Source organism: Apium graveolens, chromosome 7 (genome assembly GCF_009905375.1).
Source record: "Apium graveolens cultivar Ventura chromosome 7, ASM990537v1, whole genome shotgun sequence".
NCBI classification, from domain to species: Eukaryota; Viridiplantae; Streptophyta; class Magnoliopsida; order Apiales; family Apiaceae; genus Apium; species Apium graveolens.
In genome coordinates this window covers 36,314,346-36,336,555 of record NC_133653.1, presented here as the reverse complement: position 1 = coordinate 36,336,555, position 22,210 = coordinate 36,314,346, and positions in this window count along the sequence as shown.

Sequence of the window (22,210 nt, the reverse complement as noted above, 5' to 3'; positions counted from 1 at the left end):
AAGTTATAAACTCTCTGTTCTTTTGAATAAGTAGTCTCACTACTTCTCACTGCACTAGTCTCATGACTTTTGAGAGTTAGATTTTCCTCACAAGGATTACTAAATCCAGACACTCATCTACCTCTCCTTTTTCCAGGAAGGATCCTGCCTCTCTTACTTTCTGTTTTTCTCTCAATCTTTTCTTTCATTTTCACATGAAAGGCTCAATTGTTGTTTGACTTACAAAAAAAAGAGGTGGCTGAGAAGAGTTGTCTGTGATCATATGATTAGGGGTAATCCATATAGGTCTAACCATACTCATTTCATCAGAAGAGTAAATACTAGTTTGAGATTGTAAGATGAATGAATCATCAGAAACACCTGTGACTAGGGTCACAGTTTGACTCACAAATTGCTCTGTGGTTTTGACAGTGTGTTGTTCCTCACTTGAAGTGGGAACCTCTAACTGAATTGGAGGGGATTTGACTGGGTTACTATCATTTACACCAGCCTCAAATCCTTGTATGTCTTGCAACATACTGGCACATAAATGTGTTATACTTGCCCTTCTCATGACATCATCATAGGCAATTGTACATCCAGCTTTGACTGCTAAGATAGCTTTTGCTAGAGTTATGAGGGGAGTTATTCCCTTTTAAGGAATCTCCAATTGAATTGGAGAGGATTTAGATAGCTCCCCCTCAGGAGTACTACCTTCAAACCTTTCAGTCTGTGAAGACTATTTTGCATATGAAGGTGCATTAGAGGTGTTCATGGGATATTTAGTAGAAACTGATGAATTTCCTATATTAGTGATGGTTTTTCTTCTTAAATAACAAAACAATCTGAAGAACATGGTGAAATTGATGTCCTTTTGTAAAACAGGTTTCTTTTGAGAGTCACCTGAGTGAGATTGTGTTTGAGTTTATGTTTGTGTTGCTGTGTCTGGGTGAACTACAGTTTGGTTTAGAAATGTTTTAGCTATAGTTTAGCACAAATACCTGTTGATTGATTATTTGAATTTCATGTTGTTATCTAAGTAGATTGTGTTGGACCTGTAATGTATTGAACATATTTGTCTTTATGGAATTTTAATTAGGCATATGCATTGAGATATATAGTTGCAAATAATCTGACAAGAAAAATAATAATCAATGGAGTTGTAAACACAAGGTAATCATGACATAATCAACAAGCAACAAAAACAAATTGATAGAGAAGAAGAGAATTTTCATTAATAATAAAAAATAGAGTACATTAAGATATAGATTACACCAAGTGAATCCTAATCCTAACTACTCTAGTTTTGGCTTCTTCTTCTCAGCCTCTATCCTCTTTTCCCGGCACTGGTAAGCTCTAGACTTGGAGTGTGCAAGAGAGATGATCCTCTCCTGCAACTCCAGAGCAGCAAGGCGTTGCTACTCAGCCACCCTGGCACGTCTCTCCTGCTCTAGAGAGACTTCTCCCTCAAAAAAAGGAAGTTTATCTGATCTTCCCATGAGAGTTCGTCAAAGACATCAAGTTGAACATCAAAGGGACTGCAGGCAACCCCCTTGATACGAACACGAAGTTCGAAAGGGTCAAAATAAACTTGGCCGTTAGCCAAGTGATGAACAGGTTGATAAACTCCATTGAAAAGCTTGTAGAAGACTGGGGCATCCATTTGAGAGAGAGAGAGAGATGAACAAGATGCGAGTTTTGAGATTTGGGTGATTGTTGAGAAAGAAAGTAGTGATGAGTAATAAATAGTGAAAAGTTTGAATTTATAAAAGGGAGAAAGGAAAGAAACCAAGAGACTCTTGAAATACCCGTTTAATAAGTGTAATAATCACACAAGCACACTTTACGAGAATCTAGACAGTTAGAAATGACTAGTTACTATTCCCCATGCAAGTACTCAAGAATCTTAGTTTACTTTTTAGGTTAACTATTCCCCATGCAAATAAACAAGTAATCCCAAATTTTTTTTTCTTAATCATCAAAATATTTCACTAGCTAATCCATCAAAACAAATACTGATAAGAAATTATTTTAAATAAATTCCAAACACATAATTAGCATATATTCAAATAAACTTAACCATTATCAGCACCTTCACAACATCACATATAATGTACTAGTCTACTTACATTAGACTAACATATTCCACACAAAAAATAAGCAAGTGAATGTGTTAATAAGTATGAGTAAATATAGACAAAGTATGTCAAAAGTATTTTGCTAAACATAATTTATGAATTAAATTATTTCAGTCTTTTTGCTTCTTTTGAACTGTTATTTATGAACTTCATATATTTAGAATATGAATTAATAAATATTCATTTTGCTTAGAATTTTGAGAAATTCCAAGTTAAAATATGTATTCGAGAAGTCTGGGTATTTATAGTAAAAGTAAATAACTTGTCGAGAATTCAAAAATAGACATATCGAGTTAATCTATCGAGAAGTCATTTTAAATTACTCTTTTAGAGAACTCACACTTGACTTATTGAGATGTCAAATAAATACCTAGTTTGTCCAAGAAGTGGACTGAACTAATTCTAACTTTTACTTGAATAAATTCAAGATAAAATTAGAATAAATTTTCAAAAATATTTTACCAAAATAATTTATTAATATAAATTATCTCAGTTCTGAGTTATTGATAAGTCAAAAATTGTACTTTTAGAGAGCTCTGTGAATAAACACTACTAAAGAACTCTACAAGGACTTATCGATAAGCCATTTTTAATCTTTTCGAGAAGTCACACGAGAAGTCAGTAAATTGACTTATCGAGGACTCACTCGAGAAGTCCTAAAATGACTTGTCGAGAAGTCAATTTATAATTATCGAGAACTCAGTTCTCTATATACTTTTGGTTTATGTAATTCTGCCTTGTGTTAATTTTACATATTAAGAATGTAAATTAACAACTCTGCAGTTTACTTAGAATTTGAAAAATTTCAAGTTGAATTTGAAATATAAATATGCAGAGATTTCTGAAATATTTATAATTCATATTTCAGTTAACTTCCAATAAAATAAAATTACTATTGATTTACTGGAGATTAATCTGCTACAAAATATTAGCTGAGTTATTGCCTTAGGATGAAGAATTAAGCATTCCAATTACACCTACGAGTCTAGTGAAAGTTGCTTCATCCAAAGATTTAGTAAACATGTCAGCCAATTATTTTTCTGTTGGTACAAAAATGAGCTCAATGGTACCATTTGTAGCATGTTCTCTAATAAAATGGTACCTAACATCAATGTGCTTTGTCCTGGAATGATTAACTGGATTAACTACTATAGATACAGCACTAGTATTGTCACACATAATAGGAATCTTGTGTAACACTAGGCCATAATCCATTAGCTGATTTCTAATCCAAAGCACTTGAGCACAACAACTTCCCGTTGCTATGTATTCAGCTTCAGCTGTAGAAGTTGATATAGATTATTGTTTCTTGCTATACCAGGATACAAGTCTTTATCCAAGATATTGATAGCTTCCACTGGTACTTTTTCTGTCAACCCTGCATCCAGCAAAGTCTGCATCTGTGTAACCAACAGCTGTAAAACCAGTTCCCTTATGATACCATAATACCAAGTTTGGGGTTCCCTTCAAGTATCTGAAAATCCTCTTTACAGCCATCAAATGTGATTCTTTTGGATTGGCTTGAAATCTTGCACATAAACATGTTGGAAACATGATATCTGGTCTACTTGCTGTTAAATAAAGTAATGATCCAATCATCCCTCTATAGCTTGAGATATCTACACTCTTGCCCTTCTTACATTCATCCAACTTAGTAGCAGTAGACATAGGTGTAGATGCAGGTGAACAATCAACCATTCCAAACTTTTTCAATAGATCCTTGACATATTTAGTTTGGCTGATGAAGATACCATCACTTCTTTGATTGACTTGAAGTCCAAGGAAGCAACTCAGTTCCCCCATCATACTCATTTCATATTCACGTTGGATAAGCTTGGAGAATCTTTGGCAAAGCTTCTCATTAGTAGTACCAAAGATGATATCATCCACATAAATCTGAACTAGGATCATATCTTCACCATGTTTCTTGTAAAAGAGAGTCTTGTCTATGGTTCCTCTAGTAAAACCATACTTCAGTAGGAAATCTGATAGTGTGTAATACCAAGATCTAGGTGCCTGTTTTAGTTCATATAGAGCCTTGAGTAATTTGTACACAAAATTTGGAAATTTTGGATCTTCAAAGCCAGGTGGCTGTTGTACATAAACTTCTTCTTCTAGCTCACCATTCAGAAATGCACTTTTGACATCCATTTGATACACTTTGAAGTTTGAATATGCAGTAAATGCTAGGAAAATTCTTATAGCTTCAAGTCTTGCAACTGGAGCAAAAGTTTCATCATTATCAATTCCTTCTTCTTGTGAGTAACCTTTCGTAACTAACCTTGCTTTGCTTCTAGTAACTATACCATTTTCATCCATCTTGTTTCTGAACACCCATTTTGTTCCAATAATGCTTCTATTCTTTGGTGCATGAACTAATTCCAGACTTTGCTTCTTTCAAACTGATTCAGTTCTTCCTGCATGGCAGATATCCAGCCAGGATCCAGAAGAGCTTCATCAATTTTCTTAGGTTATACTTGAGATAGAAAACATGCATGTAGGCACTCATTAGCAGTTGCACTCCTGGTCCTCACACCAGCAGTAGGATCACCAATAATTGCATCTCTAGTGTGACTCCTATTCCACTTCCTTGTATGAGTTTGTTGACTGGTGCCTTCATTATTTTCTTCATTGTTGATATGACTGCTGGATTCTTCTTCTCTTTCTCCCCTGAGTTTGTGCTCTCAAATTTAGGTGTTTGAGATGAGTTTCCATTTTTATGATTTTCCTGTTGAGTAGTCTCTTCATTTAATGTCTGATATGCATCAACTTCAACTTCTCCATCAGAGTCACTATCAATGTTGAGGTTTTCAAATGCCAGGGCTTCAGCTTCATTATCATCAAGGCATTTCAAGCCTGGACATTTGTCATCATCAAAGATCACATCTGTACTTTCCATAATCTTCTTTTGATCAGTCACATAAACTTTGTAGGCTGTTCTTTCCAGTGAATATCCCAGAAAAATTGCTTCAAAAACATCTGAGTCAAATTTTCCCACATATTCAGAGTTGTCTTTCAAAATATAACACTTGCTTCCAAATACATGAGGATGCTTTACAGTAGGCTTCCTCTTAGACATGATTAAGTAAGGTGACTTTCCATGTGCCTTGTTAATGAGATATCTGTTCTGAGTGTAACATGAGTGTTAACAGCCTCTTCCCAGAAACTTGTTGGCAACTTGGCATCTTGCAGCATTGTTCAGGCAGCTTCAACCAATGTTCTATTCTTTCTCTCAACTACTCCATTTTGTTGCGGTGTCCTGAAAGCTGAGAATTCTTGAACAATGCCTTTGCCTTTGCAGAATTTACTTAATGTAACATTTCTGAATTCTGTTCCATTGTCACTTCTCAGTCTTTTCACACAATTGTAATCTTCAACCTGCTTTTCTATCTTCTTGATGTGCTCAATTATGATGTGTGGAGTTTCATTTTTAGAGTACATGAACTCTACCCAAGTGTATCTTGAGAAATCATCCATCATCACAAGTGCATATCTGTTCCTTGAAATTGATAAGACATTCATTGGCCCAAATAAGTCCATGTGAATAAGTTGCAAGGGTGCACTTATAGAATTCACAGTTTTTGACTTGTGACTAGATCTTTTCATTTTTTCTTTCTGACAAGATTCACAAACTTCAACTTGAGCAAATTCCAGTTTGGGCATGTCTCTCACTAACTCTTTTTTTTGACTAAGTTGTTAATTGCCTTGAAATTCAAGTGAGACAACTTCTTATGCCATAGCTTGCTTTGTTCTTCTGATGCCTTGGTACAGAAGCAGCAAATACCATCCTTATTTGTTGAGTCCAAATCTGCAAAAAACAAGCTTCATTTCCTTGCTCTTTCAGAGCAACTTCACCAGTTTTCTTGCTGATAAAAGTGCATTCTTCTTTATTGAATAAAAATTCAAATCCTTTGTTTGCAAATTGGCTAATACTGAGAAAATTCACTTCAAGACCAGTACTAGTGCTACATCATCAATGACAACATTTTTAGAAACAATCTTGCCATATCCCATTGTGAATCCTTTGTTGTTGTCTCCAAAGGTCACCAATGGGCCAATTTTCTCCTCAAACTGTGATAACAGGGCCTTATCACCTGTTATATGTCTGGAGCATCCAGTGTCAATGATCCATATGATTTTCTTCAATTTATCCTGTGATTTAGATGAGGATGATTCTCCTTGCTCCAAAGTCATGAGTGCATAGTTTCCAAGTTCTTCATCTTCATTAATTTCAGAGTCATACCAACTTTTACCTTCAGCAATATAGGCTTTGTTTTATTGTTTCTTTAGAAGAGCTTCATACCTTGCTTCAAGTTCAAGATAAGCTTTATCCTTTGTTTCCTTCTTGGGTTTCCTGCATTCTGTAGCAAAGTGGCCCATTTCATCACAATTAAAGCACCTTATCTTAGATCTGTCAACAGGTCCATTTTGTAGCCATTCTTGCTATCAAAATTGTACTTCCCTTTTTCCTTCCAGCTGCTGTCTTTGTTGAAGACTGTCCTTTATTCTTGAAGTATCTTGGCTTCTTTACTCTAATATTAGAGAATTTCCAAGCCAAATAAGCCATAGACTGATCTAGCTCATTCAGTTCTTCAAGAGTATAGAACTCATCTTTTTCCAATTCCAGAAGGACTTGTTCCTGTGAATCATTTGTTCTTTGCTCTCTTGCTGAGGCAATTGGAGTTTGAGATCCTGGTTCATCATTAAATGTTTGACTTTCATTTACAATTAAAGTACTTGAGTCATTCACAACATGTTCTTGACCAGATCTCAATGATTGTCTTTGAATCATCTCTAGTTCATATGTTTTGAGAATTCCATATAGAACTTCCAGTGTTATTCTGCTTAAGTCTCTCCCTTCTCTGATTGCTGAAATTTTCTGTTCCAAATGATCAGGGAGAGTAAGCAAGAACTTTATATTCACATTTTCAGCTTCATAGTATTTGTCATGAAGTTGCAAGTCATTTATCAGCTTATTGAATCTTTCAAACATATCAGTAATGCTTTCCTTTGGCTTAGCCATGAAACCCTCATACTGTGAAATCAGTATCCTTCTTTGGCTTGACCTAACTTCTTCAGTTCCTTCATAGAGTATCTCAATCTTTCCCCATATTTGCTTGGCAGTATCACAGTTGACAATGTTGTTGTACATCATATTGTCAAGTGACTCAATCAATATTAATTACAAGCTACTGTCCAGGGATACTTTCTCTTTTTCAGGATCAGTATACTCAGCAGGATCTTTTAGAGCATAAAGAGCTGGGATAATCCTGTTTCCATCTATAAATTCCTCAATTCTAACCGTAGGAATGAAAGGTCCATCCTTGAGGATCTGAATGTAAAGTGGATTGGCCATCTTGATGAACAACATCATTTTCTTTTTCCAAAGAGTGTAGTTAGCTTTGTCAAAGGTAGAAATTTTGATACTACTGATTTTCTGTGTATTCATTCTTCCAAGATCTTAAATCTATTTACTTTCAGATTTGGCTCTGATACCACTTGTTTGGAAATGAATAACACACAAGGGGGGTGAAGTGTTTTACTGTTTTTGAGCTTTTTTGAATATTTATGGTTGAACAAAGTAAATTGATTCTTGTAGTGAAATGTGTTCATGCAGAATTTAAACTTGCAAAAAAATAAAGAACACAAATCTTCAAAACTTACTTAATTTTATATTAAAATTAAGACTGTTTTGCTACAAAATTTCTAGGCTTTTTGTTGATAAGGAGCTTAGCTTCTACTTGAGAGTGTTACAAGAAATATGATCTAATTTGTTACAACTGACTAAGGACCAATGTTAACTTTATAACTCAGTTAACTGCTGGTTTACACAGTGTGTAATAAGACATGCTATTAGCTTTTCTAAACCGTCACTTGTCATTTCTATTTATAGAAAAGTAGATCTTCCATTTCTGGTTTAGCATATCTTTAGCATCCCCTGTTTACTTTAATCTTCCTCTGTCAGTTAATCTTTGACATTGATCTTGCACATTCTTTAAGCTGCTTTTTGTAGACTTGTCAATCCAGCTGTTGGATTGTTTGTTGATTATTTATCTTGGATATTGAACTGATCTGCAACCTTGTACTTTGAGATTGTACATCGAGATATCCATTTTAGGTATATAGAACACTTGACATCTCGATAAGTATATTGGCTTATCGAGATCTCCAGTACTCTATATTTAGTTTGGCTTGTAGAGGTCTTCAGTTCTCTATAAGAGAACTTTGGCTTGTCGAGATTTCAAGTCTTCACATCTTCACTTTGACTTATCGATAAGGTTCTCTAGTGGCTTCTTGACTTGTCGATATCTCAGAGTTCTTTAGTCAAATTCACCTTGTCGATATCTCAGAGTTCTCTAGTGAATTTTGACTTATCGATATCTCTGAGTTCTTTAGTGGAACTTGACTTATCGATAACTCAGAGTTCTCTACTGAATGTAAACTTGTCGATAACTCTGAGTTCTCTAGTGAAGGAATGACTTGTCGATATCTCCAATCTTCAGTTCTTCAATTTGGCTTGTCGATATCTTCCCGAGTTCTCTAGTAGCTATCCTGACTTCTCGATAAGCCATTCTGGAATTCTCGAATGACTTCTCTATAACATTAAATATGTGACTTGTAGAGATCTTGACTTAGAGTATTTTTCTCCAAATAGATTTATTCAACTCCAAGCTTCTTCAAAATTCTTATGAGGCATGATCTTCTTGATCTTCTTTCAGATATAATCCTTAGGCTTGATACTGTTTCAGGAAAAAGACTCCAGTCTGCTTCTTTGCATTTTTATAGACTTTAAGTGTTACAAGTACAAAATACAAATTAAGATAACAATACAACTTACTTAGGGTTGGCCCCAAATTTAACTGATTACCAAAAGGCAGTTCATTAATCTCCTCCTTAGATCAGATGTCCATCTGGCTTGCTTCATACTTTGATCAGAGACACTAATGATATTGTTATCTCCAGTGATCTTTGACATTATCACTTATATATTACATAACATAATTATGCAAATGTAGTTTTGTTTATCATCAGAATTTAGGCTTGATTCCCAACATAAGATCCGATTATAATTTGGAATCGATCAAAATCGAATAATATATTATCTGAACCGAATATGACCCACAATAAGTGAAATTCATACTTTAAACAATTTTATGTTTATAATAACATAATTATTTAATCTATTTTTTTGTTAAAGTACATTATATTATATTAAAAATACTAAATTTAATAAAAATATATATTTTAAGTCTCACAACATAGAAAAATTATTAAGTTATTATCCAAAAATATCTGAAACCGAATTTAATCCGAATAGAATTTTATCTGATCCTAATCCAAATATCATCTGATTTTTAATCTGAAGTAGAACCGTACCCAATCACATCTGATCTGATCCGAATGTGCTCAAAATATATTATAATTCAAAAATGGTTGATCCAAAATTGATTCGATCCAAAATCGAACCGGTTATCCGAATTACAAGGTCTAGGTGTAAGCATGGTGAACCTGATTGCCCTAGACTTATAATTAACTGATTCTTAAAATACTTTTATTTGCATTATTTTGTTAGATAAAAATTCTCAACAATCATTGTCACTCTAGCAATAATTTGTAGTAATTAGATTAAAATTCTCGAAACTTGTCTCCTAGTGGATTCGACTCGTACTTGCTAATTTCTACTAAAAACAGACACCGTGCACTTGCGGTATATATAAAATAACACATCAATATTATAGATAGAGTAGAAAAAATAATTTAAACTCTTAAATAATTAGGTGTTATTAAAAATTCAAAATTCTTATTTGTACAATAATTAAGTCTCACTTAATTATTTAACAACTGAATTTCATAATTAATATTAGTAAATGGGAATGTTATTATTTATCTTATTAATTAAGTCAAACTTAATTAATATTATAAATATGTTAGGTCCCGAATTATCGTAATATGGGGGGTTGAATACGATAATTACTAAATTAAAAATTCGTTCGAATCTTTAGCGGATATAGATTTAATGCTCGGTTAGTGGTTTCGTGTTCTTGTGGAGAATAGTGTTTGGGGTGATAAAACGAGGAATACAAGATATTCGGGGAAGTATATATTCATATATAAATTCTCGAGGGGTGTTGCTACACTCCGGTTAATAAATTAATCGGCTATAATCTATGAACAATAACGTTCCTAGATTCTACAAAGATCAATAAATTAAATCTTTTACAATGATCTAGCTTCTGTTTTTCTAAGGATTTAATTACCGGGTAACGATTATAATGCCCCTAAGAATATACAAGAATTAAATCGGGTATTATAACGTTACTCCGGTGAGAAGTTAAACGGATATACAAAAATTTTAAGTTTCTCTGAAAATCTTTGCTGCTATTTTTCACCTCTCTTGGAAGAGAAGATGAACATAAATAATTCCAATAGCTTGAATGCTTCTACTGCCGTGTAGACTTATACATATCAATTAAATGTGTGGCTAAAAGTGAACCACACAAAATAATTGACTGTACAATAAATTGTGGCTGAGGATTTAGGAGTGCTCTGTGGTGACCAGCTTTAGCTTCTCTATGGCGACCAAGGTAATTCATTTTCCTTTGTTTATTTGTGTGTTACTCTGTGTGTCGACTCCAAGGAAACAGAGGAGAGTATTATTACTTTATGGCGACAACAAGATGGGGAGGCACAAGTTTTTAACTTAGTTTATTTAGTTGTCACAGCTGACTCGCGACCAGAGTGGTTCTTGTACTTAAACTTTATTTGCTTGAATAATCCACCCGCGACTACTACTACTACTAACTACTCACTTAACCAAAATCAAGAAACAAGTCCCTGGTTCCTTTGATTCATTTGTTTCCTTTTTGAATTTCCTTTTTTTGTTTCTTTTTCCTTTCTTTTGTTTTTTTCCTTTTTCTTTTTCTTGTTTTTCTTTTTCTCCTTTTTTTTGTTTTCTTCTTTTTACTCTTTTTTTGTTCTTTTTGTTCTCCTCTTCTTTTTTTCTTTTAAGTTTAAATTTTAACTAAATTAATTATAAAATTAACTTAAATATAACTTATGTATATAAACTAACTTAGATTTATAAAATAAACTTATTTAAAGTTTATAAGATAAATCATTTTAAGTTTATTAAATAAATTATATTAAATTCTCTTTAAATAAATTTATTTAAGTTAACAATTAAACTTTGAACTATGCCATTCTCCTGAGCTGTTTAGTTGTATACCCTGTGCACCTCTTCTCATACTTTAATAGATAAACGTTCAATCCAAGTACGTTCCTCAACTTAACAATTCTTCTAAAAATAATACCCATATTCCTTTCACAAGTTGTTGACGCCTAGTACAACTGGTCTGGTTCACAGACGACTAACCCCGATTCAGGTCTTCGTATTATAGCCTTAATTAAATTGTTAAGCTTGCCTCAACTTTATTGCTTCGTACACTGACTGTCAATAAACAATTGTTCTTTCACTGGAATCCATTCTGGTACTTTAGACAACGTCTTCATTCCTACTACAATCTTGAATACTTCGTTCACTGTTCTTCATTGACGCTTGAACATATAAATGAACTTCTTTCAGTGAGTATATCTTCAAGACTACAGATGTCTTCTTTAACCATTGTTTATACCATGTCTTCAATTCTTCATATTCCTATGCTTCGAACACTGTCTATCTTCAATCAATGCCAATACACTGAAATCTTCTGGTAGCACTTATACACTGAATCTTCAACATTTCCGAAACCCTAAAAGTGTTTAATCTTTATTCTTCACTGAGGCATGATCATATTAATGAACTTCTTTTAGTGACCTGTAAGTAGACTTCAGGCCTTCTTCTAATCTTCTGATTCTTTGTATTTGCCTTGTCTCTTCCTGATTTCTTGTGTAGACGTGGTATTATTAACCTGTCCTGATCTAATATTGTTATTAAGTTGAGTTATCACGTAACTGTTCATACAGCTACACAGTCTCACCAACAATCTCCCCCTATTTGATTGTTAAACCAAACAAACAAATTAAATAGAGAGGATAACTCAACTAACAACTAGAAAAAGTAATGTACAAGGACTTGTAAATAATGCTACTGGTTTTCTGGATCAAATACTTCATTTCTAGATTTCTCGAGTAACTGAAATGAAATATGCTTGTTCCTCTAGCACTGAACAGATCTTCAAGTATTTTCATATTCATTTCCTTGGTTCTTCAAATCTCTGCCAGATAATACTTCCCAGTTCTGAAGTAGTCATCATCAGCTTCTTTTGTACAACCACATTTCCCGTTGAGACGCACATATCTCTCTTGCTTCTCCCCTATGAGAATCAACTGCTTAAAGAAGATCACCTTCATTTACCACCTCTCCCGTACAATATGATCCGCAGATAAAAACCAATGGTAATCCCCTTTTGAAAAATAGCTTCTCCCCTTATGAAGAATAGTGATGAACAAAACCACTTCTTCTGATCACTAGGAAATCACCTTGTGTTTACCACCCGTATAATAGGATCCGTAGTTACAAACAATAATGGTGTGGTGTAGTGTACATGTGCTTTACTTTTTACCTCCTCCCTGCTATTTCTCCCCCTTAGTTGAGGAATCCTCCAAACTATTACTTAAGCTTTTATCTCCCTCTAAGAGAAGGAATGTATGCTGTTGTCTGAAGGAGTTCTCATATTTTACTTGGTTGGAAAAGAAATAATTAGTCATAGTCTAATCAACTATGTCCCTTTAAGTGTTGCAAGAATGACTTCACTGTTGATCATCATGTTCACCAAACTTCCCAATTCCTTATACCTCCCAAATATGAAATCACCAATTGTTACCAATTGTTATGTACCGAACTTGTTAGGTCTCGAAGTATTCTAATCCAATCTGTAAATGTTAGGTTCCTAAGAGTTAGGTTCCAATCATAAACAGATTCGATACCCGAAGTATCAAGAACCATGTTTAGGGATAGGAAATGGGATATGGTTTTTATCTTTCTTCCTCACTGTGAGTGTGTGATTCTGTTTCGTGTACCTCACAAGTGTTTCATTTTTCTCTCCACTCATTTTTACACTCATTCACACAAGTGTATCACTCCTCTCATAGCTCCAAAATCCAGCTGTACATGCAAGGAAAATCACCTTAGCCATCCTTAAGGAGGTCACAGGTGGTGCAATGGGAGTTCGCAAATCCCCATCCTTGTTAGACTCGTCAGATAAATCTGAGTCATAATCTGCAAGTTGCTATTTTCCCTTTTAGGGTTACAGATTTGAACTCTGGGAAGGCAAACAATGATCCAAAAAATTTAGCATAAAGATCAAATTTCCCTTCTAATGTCTGTGAAGACATTTCCTTGTGACTCATCAGGTAAATCTGAATCATTGTCAACAAGTTGTCGATCTGCACCTATGTCAAATTCACTATCCGCAGATGCATCCAGCGGATTTAATCTTGAGCAGGTGGACACTGACCACTCACATATGGCTATTGGATCAGTATCCTCTCCTAACACCTGTAAAGGCAATTGGTCCATTAAAGAACCTTAAATAATCGAATCTGACCGTAAAATGGCCAAAAACCTTGTTTCCGTCAACTCATCCTTTGTGTGTGTAACCTATCCTTGTGCATCAAGAATTTTTTTATGTTTGAGGTGGTGACACTACATCGGATACCCTGGCTGACAGGCGAATTTCAATAGACGCACCCTGTTGAGAGGATGAATCTAGTAACTGTTTTTGTGCCTTTTCAGCCATTACATCTTTTTGAGAAGATGCATGGGGGCTAGCAGTTGCCTCAGTTTAAATACTACTCATTTTTGTGGGAGACAGAGCTGCTGGGTTGACTTCAGAACCTTCCTTATGTGGTGCACTAAGGCACTTTCTCCCTTATGCTCATTCATACTTCATTTTAGTTGTAAGAGAGTGTTGGTTGGTTCTATTTCTGTGTTTGTCTTTACTATCTAGGATAGAAGTTGTGGGTTTTCAACCTCATGACTATTAATGAAAGAAGGCCATAGGAGGCTGAACCTGCGTCACAAAACATATGGCAATATAGAGATGAAATATACTTAAGATCTATAATGAAAGAAAATTATGCATTTAATTTTTGAGAGAAATGATGTATGATAGTGATTTTAAAATATTTTAATGAAATAAGTAATCACCACTATAAAAAGAAGTTTGATTTTCTCCTTAAACTGTTTGAGTGCACAAGTCTGTTTTTATGCCTAAAAAGATAAATAATTTGATAAGACACGAACTGATGACCTAGCAGTATTAAGAAGAGAAAGAAAGATTTTATCTTTCAATATGAATGAGTTTTTGTAAAAGCCTTGATCACTTAGGGTAAAGTCTAAGAAATTCTCATTCACGTCAAAAGCTCCATAATCTATCTTTATAAAATTATTACCAACAATATTGTTTATTGATAAATAATCTTAATAAGACTGACTATGCTGCTAATTTCAAGTTATAGTGAATCTTTCAGATATAGCAAAACATATAAATCCACTAGAACTTAAAATCTCACAGTTATCTGTAACAAAATATTAACAATATATCATTGTCTGATACTTGTCAAGTACTTTAGATACCAATAATTATATTGCATCCTATTTTAAATATTAAAATAAGATATCAATGAATTAAATACCAATTATCTATCAAAAAGATATTAGCATTCAATTTCATATATCATACAATTGTTAACTCCTAACAACTGTAGTATCTCAAACAATACTTGTTCGATAAATAAAGCAACATTAACCAACATTGTCTTGTTTGCAATCTTAGAAAAATATTCTAAGTTCCATATACTTTGATTCATTGAGTATTTCATCTATTATCAAAGTGTTTAGGAATTTTATATTAGTATAAATGACTGAGGATAAGCATTGATTACTTAGAGGAGTTTTAAATAATGTCACAAATACTAATACTTCACAATTAGTTCATAGTTAAACTCTTAACTAAGTATCATTAACAGATATAGGTTAAGAATTAACATACAACTAATCATGCTACAATCATATTCTGATTTCAGTGAATTCTTGAGATATAAGAATTGCTAAATTCACTAAAATCAAAATTTCATAATTAACTTATAACACATAAGTTACAATCAATATACTAGATATGAATTATTGACAAATTTAGTTATGATCAATCATGTTGCTTATTTATTTTAAGTTAGTTTGAATTCTGGAGCAAATAAAATTATTGAATTGCTTCAATTTCCATACTCCAAACTACCCAAAATAAATATTAAATAAATAAATACTAAATATCTATGAGTTAGATACTAGCACTTAAATATTTATAATTATCCTTGAGTAAGCACCAATAGGATATATGACTTAAATACATGGCAATCATTCTTTAGATAATTAGTAATTTTAGAAATACTTTCCAAGCATATAAAATTTTGAGAGTTTTATACACATAACTTAGAAATACTTCAATTTTCAATATTAGTGATTTTAGAAATAAACATTGATTACTTAGAATGAAAATTCTAAATAATATTACTAATACTAAAAGTATCACAATTATTCGTACATGATATAAATAACTATGTTGTATATTATTTTAATATAATTTAAATTATGAGACTGATATGGAATGGAATTGTCTACAGTCATAATTTAAATCAATTAAAATAAAATTCAAACTTAATGGTATAATACATAACTACCACAAATGTATATGACATTGTAATCATGATAATCAAGATATTAGCACTAAGTATGAGGTACTGGATTACTGATAAATTTACAAGTCCTTTAAATATTGAAGATTTAATACTTGTGAACTTATATTAAGAGTTCCTTACAGATGGGATTTTCAACTAATATATAATGTATGATATCCCACACTTACAAACTAGTCTTGAAAAATTAACTTTATCAAGTGATTTAATAAGTGTTTCTGCAATTGACTCTTTGACTAAAATACATGCTCTCGATAGAAATGATACCCGGTGTGAAGGAGCATTGTCATAGAGTGTTCACAGAGTTGTTGGATTTGAGGTTGTTTCTTATCATAACAAGAAATCAATCTTCTTTCATGAAGTTGACAGCTTCCTGAGATGCTTCTCCTGTCACTTAGGTTGACAGCTTCAGAGATGCTTCCCCTATCTTTCTTACAACATGCGTAATCTATATCTATATAGCCAAACATGTTAAGCACAATATCTTTAGGGCACTTTACTCCAAGAGTTGGTAGTCCCTTAAGATATCTAATAATCTTGTTAATAGCTATAAGATTGGATTCTCTTGGATCCACTAGGAACCTTGCACATTGGCATCTTGAGAACATTACATGTTATCTATTAGCATTTGCATAAAAAGTGAGCTTGTCATACCTCTATAGCTTGTCATTGTTACCTGAGTTGCATTAATCAAGCTTAAGTGGTTCCTGTTGGAAAGTAGTCTTGACATGTTCGGAATCTTCCAAGTTTTGCATCTTTAAAAGATCCTTAACTTACTTGTATTGCCATCATTATGTTGGTTTACTTGTGCTCCTAAAAGAATTATTCTTTTGGCTTGCTTGAGCTCCTAAAAGAATTATTTTAATGGCTTGCTTGAAGTAATCCCAAAACAAATTGCAACATTTCCAACATGCTCCTCCATACCTACTCTACAATTACTTAGCAAATAATCTTGCACAAGTCTTTGTTAGTAGACCAACATATAACATTATCATTATGTCACTGCACATATAAAACGAGATGTTTGTGTCTAGTGATACGAGATTTATTAATATAACGACTCTACTAGTTTATATTTAACTATAACTTTAGTTAGAGTGTCATACCATGTCCTTGACGATTTCTTGAGTAGTATACTAGTTCATACCAACCTGAAGTGAGCTTGTAAAGAAGAGATATACATAGTCCAACAGATCTGCAACTGTAAAATCCATGAACTTTAGTGCATTGACTTCCTCTTTTGACTCACCGACCAGGGGTGCACTTGTACATATTTACCAGAGTCTAATTCCAGGTAGAATGTGCATCAGGTGCCTGATATATTGTAATATCCTCAAGTCTCATCACTGGTGCTTTCTGTTAGATATTGCTTCCAGATAATAACCTAGCATCCAGTTTGGCCTTGTCCCTCGTAACAATGCCATTGTCATCCAGTATTGACTTCTGGTTACCCTTGAACCAATTACAAGATTGTCATTTAATTTGGATACCAGCTTCCATACAATCTGCTTGCTGATTGATTGAGTTTATCTTGCTTTGCAATCACCCAATCAATCTGGATCTATCAGAGCTTCTGTAACTTTCTTAGTTTCTTCTTCAGATAGAAAACTAGAGAAATAATCATTCCCACTCAGTAGCCTGCTAATCATTACTCCACCATCTGGATCACTTAAGAACTAGACTCTAGGAATAGACTTGACATCAAACCCTTTGTCTCAGCAGATATGTTCTTGTTGTGTCCTCTGAATTTTCAATGTAGTGTTGTGTCTGACTAGTTGATCCTTCTATTGCTCCCCCTAAGCTGTTGATGGGATTTTCTGAAAATCCTTACCCTTGCTGACTAGCTTAATTTAAGTAATGAGTTGTTTTATACACTGCCATTCCATTGCTTGGATATGAATTATCAATGCCATTAATTTCTCCTGTAAAAGCTTAGAGCATGAAGTTGTTGAACTATGCATTTAGGCTTTCAATCACCTTCTGTTGATCAACCACAAATGCCCTGTAGGCTGTATACTCCACTGAGTAGCCATGGAAAATATCCTAACTAGTCTTAGCTGCAAATGCTAAGATCTTCAAACAAATGAAAACATTTTATTATTTGCTTCTGTAGAACATTCTCTCAAACACTTTCAAGTTATCCAGTGTTTGCTTCTGTTGGCCATTAACTCATTGGTGGTCTTCATGTATACATCCCGATCAAGGTTTGATCTTACTTGTTGTAAACTGTATTGACTGCTTTAACCCAATGGTATTTAGAAAGTCTTGATTAGCTTGATATTTCCCTTGTAGCTTTAATCAAGTTTCGATTCTTCCTTTGTACCACTCCATTATGACACAGAGCTTCCAGTGCTGAATATGTCTCAAAATATTCTTGATGTTACACATATTAATCAGAACTGCTTCTTGAATTCAGTCCCATTATCTGACCACAAGATCATTTCTTTTACAGTTGCTTCCAGCTTGATCTTCAGATATGATCAATTACCATCTGTGATGTCTTCTCTTGAGAATGCACGAACAAAAACTTTGTGTTAAGAGTAGTCATCAATCATCACTAAGGTATATCTTTACTTTGATGTGATGTTGTCTTTGACTTCTCTTTCTGACATGCCTCACATTTATCATCCTTCTGAATTCCAGATGAGGCAGTCCTCTCACTAAACCTTTTTTTTTACAAAAGAGTTCCTTGTGTTGATGTTCAAGGGTGATAGCTTCCAATGCAATAGCTAAGCTTCTGTCAGATGAAGCTTTATAGTAGAAACCATTGACTTCACCTTTTCCTGATATTCCAGTCTAGCCACGAGCATGTCCTTCCCTTACTCTAAGAAGAGCAAGCTTCTCAACCTTCCTGCTTCAGATGAGACATTAATTATTCATTGAATTGACATTTTGTCCTTTGATGAAGAACTGTCTGATAAGAGGATTTATGCCTTGATTCTTTAGCAAGAAAGATGCTTCAACTGTTATCAGTGACTCCAATGATTAGTTGTTATCAGTGATAGCAATTGTTGAATCCATGATGACATCCTTTTTTCTGTATAGCTTTTCCCGTAATGAAAACCTTTGTGGTCATCTCTAAAGATTATTAACAGAATAGCTTTTGTCAATCACATTTGATTGTGAGGCTCTTTCTTTGATCATATGCCTTGAGTATAAATTACCAAGAATACATATGAATCAATTAACCTGTTATGTCCTGCACTCACAAATGGATTAACATTTCTTGGTACCCAACTTCTCAGTTTGGGTCCAGATGAGTTAGAGATTTTACTATAAACAGAGATAACAACAGCTGCAACCTTATCATGCTAATTCTTATCTTTGACTGACCATTTTCTCCATTTAAATACCCTTGACAAATTTGTCTCTAGGCTAGGGGAAAAATGGTTCCAAACTTACATAAGGAGGACTAGCAGTCTTTGCCCTATTGTAATCCTACACAAGCTTCTTCTATAATTAATGCAAGTACTGGGAGATACATTTATGGCATAAAGAATAAGCAAACATTGTATTGGGAATACATGGCATTCATTCAGAAACATTACACATAAGAATTAAGAAATATAGGCATGATATGGAACAAACGGAATTAACAAATAAATCACTTATTCTATCTAGTCCAATCCCGTTGAAGAATCTCATCTAGATATCTCACTCCAATTATAAACTAATATATCTTAACAAATAATTCAGATTAAATGAATAAATTACAATGTAATAGGATCCATGAGATAAGCATAAACAAAGGTCTTATATGCTGGAAAATATATATCTTACTAAAGCAATTAATCATGTTCAACAAATATTCAAACACATATTTAAGATCATCTAAAATAATATGCACAAGTTAAACATCAATCCTAGTTACCAGAAAAATATTCTAGTGAACTAGTTCATCATTATCTATGTGTGATGCTAACATACTTGTGCGAGTGTTAAATATTTAAACATTATGATCTTAACATGCATTGAATGCTGAAAACAAAATATTGTAGTGGTTCAAGAATTTGAAACCTGAGGTATGTGAGTTGGACTATCTTCAGAGATTGCTATAAAAGCAAGAAATTCATTATTGTCGTCATCTGATCCATCCTAACTCTTTCCCGTGCACTATAAGTTTTGACTGGCTGCTTCCCTAAAAAAATATTCCACCTTTGTCACAACTCTTCAACTGAATCCCTACTCATCCTTATTTTTCAAGCTTCTTGTTCTGTTGTAGAAAAACCCCTGATAGTTACTTGTTAAATATATCGTTAAAACGGTAGCTATCAAATCTTGTATTTGTCCCAATCTCAGTCTTAAAATCACCTCTTGAACTAAATCTGTAAAAGTCTCTGCTTCAGGATAGATAGGCTTGATCCTTGGATATAGCTTATATACTCCTTGTGAATCTGATGCGACTAAATTTCTGTGACATGTGAAACACTGCCCTGACGTCCAGTCCCTCAAGTACTTCTACCTGAGCTTCTTCTGATTCAGCTATCAATAACTCTTACATTATGTTCTGAGGTTCCAACTTTACTACATGTGACTGAGATATCTGTATGTCCCCACTATTCTCTCTGACCTCCACAATTCCTGCCTGTTTGATCTCATTGATTCCCAGATAAATGTAGCATTGGTACAAACCACTGTGTGACTGTATAATCTGGAATCATAGATTGTCTTAAAATCTCCGAGAAAAATTGTACCCATAGAAATTTCATTCAATTCCTGCTTCTGAAAACCCAGTGGTATCCTATGGAGTAAGCCTTTGAGGAAGATCCACAATTTTCGTCTGTAGGACTTGAAATCAGTTTCATTGGAGTAAGAGAACCATTATCTATAATTTCCGTGTGCATGAATTTTTCGTTTGAATAACACATGGTCTCCATTTTCTTCAAAAGATTAAAATCACTTTAAAAGCCCGTAGGAATCTTGAGTCCACCAATACCTTGAGTACCCTTAATTTAATATTTAAGAAAAAATAAATTTCCAGCATTTTTTAATTTTCTTAGAAAATAAATTAATCAAAAATAAATATTTACGTAAAATCTAATTTTCAAGAATTTTGAATTTTCTTAAAAATTATATAAAACGTAAATTATTATCTAAGAAAAATTTAAATTTAAGAATTTTAAATTTTATGAAAAAAATAAATAAATTAGAAAATGAAATTAGGGGTTACAAAAGATGTTAAGTGCTAAGTGGTGACTACAGATTCAACCTTGGATAATTCCTTTACCTCTGGCGACCACGACATCACCTTGTACACCAGGAGGAACTACTGTACTCAGTTTTTCTGCCTTAGTGTCTCTATGGCGACTATTTTAGCTGCCAAAAAAAAATTCTTCCCAGTGTGAACCTAGCTGCTCAGCAAACAACTCCCGCGTGTGGGCTAAATACCGGAGCTACCTATACTCGCGCGTGGCATACAACTATTGCCAGATTAATTGATTTTCTGCGCGTGTTCTTGCTTATAACTCTTTCTCACATTATTTTTTCCGCACATGCATTTACCAACAACAATCTGAATTTTTTCCAAGGAAGACACAAAAATGGCAGTAAATTAAAGAGAATTGTCGAAGTTAATCATAGCAAAACCGGTAGCTAAAACATCCGAAAAATAAAAACGAGTTTAAATTAAAAACCTTTATTTACTAAAATTTTAGTAGTAAATTAATTTAGTTAAATTTATAAAATAAATTTATTTAAATTAAGTTCATAATAAACTAATTTAAATTAAATTTATAAAATAAATTTTCTAAATCAAATTTACCAATAAATTTATGTAAATGAAAAATTTATAAAATAAATTATTTTTAAGAATTCTGATTTGTGTATCAATCAGTCGGCTCTGATACCAATTGTTAGATCCCGAATTATCATAGAAGGGGGGTTGAATACAATAATCACTAAATTACAAATTCTTTCGAATCTTTAGCTGATATAGATTTAGTGCTCGGTTAGTTATTTCGTTTTTTGAGGAGAATAGTGTTTGGGGTAATAAAAGAGGAACACAAGATATTCGGGGAAGTATATATTCATATATAAATCCTCGAGGGGTGTTGCTATACTCCGGTTAATAAATTAACCGGCTACAATCTAAGAACAACAAAGTTCCTAACTTCTACAAAGATCAACAAATTAAATCATATACAATGATCTAGCTTTTGTTTTTCTAAGGATTTAATTACCGGGTAACGATTATAATGCCCCTAAGAATATACAAGAATTAAATCGGGCATTATAATATTACTCCGGTGAAAATTTAAACGGATATACAAAAAGCTTGAGCTTCTTTGAAAATCTTTGCTGCTATTTTTCACCTATCCTGGGAGAGAAGATGAACAGAAATAATTCAAATAGCTTGAATGCTTCTGCTACTGTGTAGACTTATATATATCAATTAAATTTGT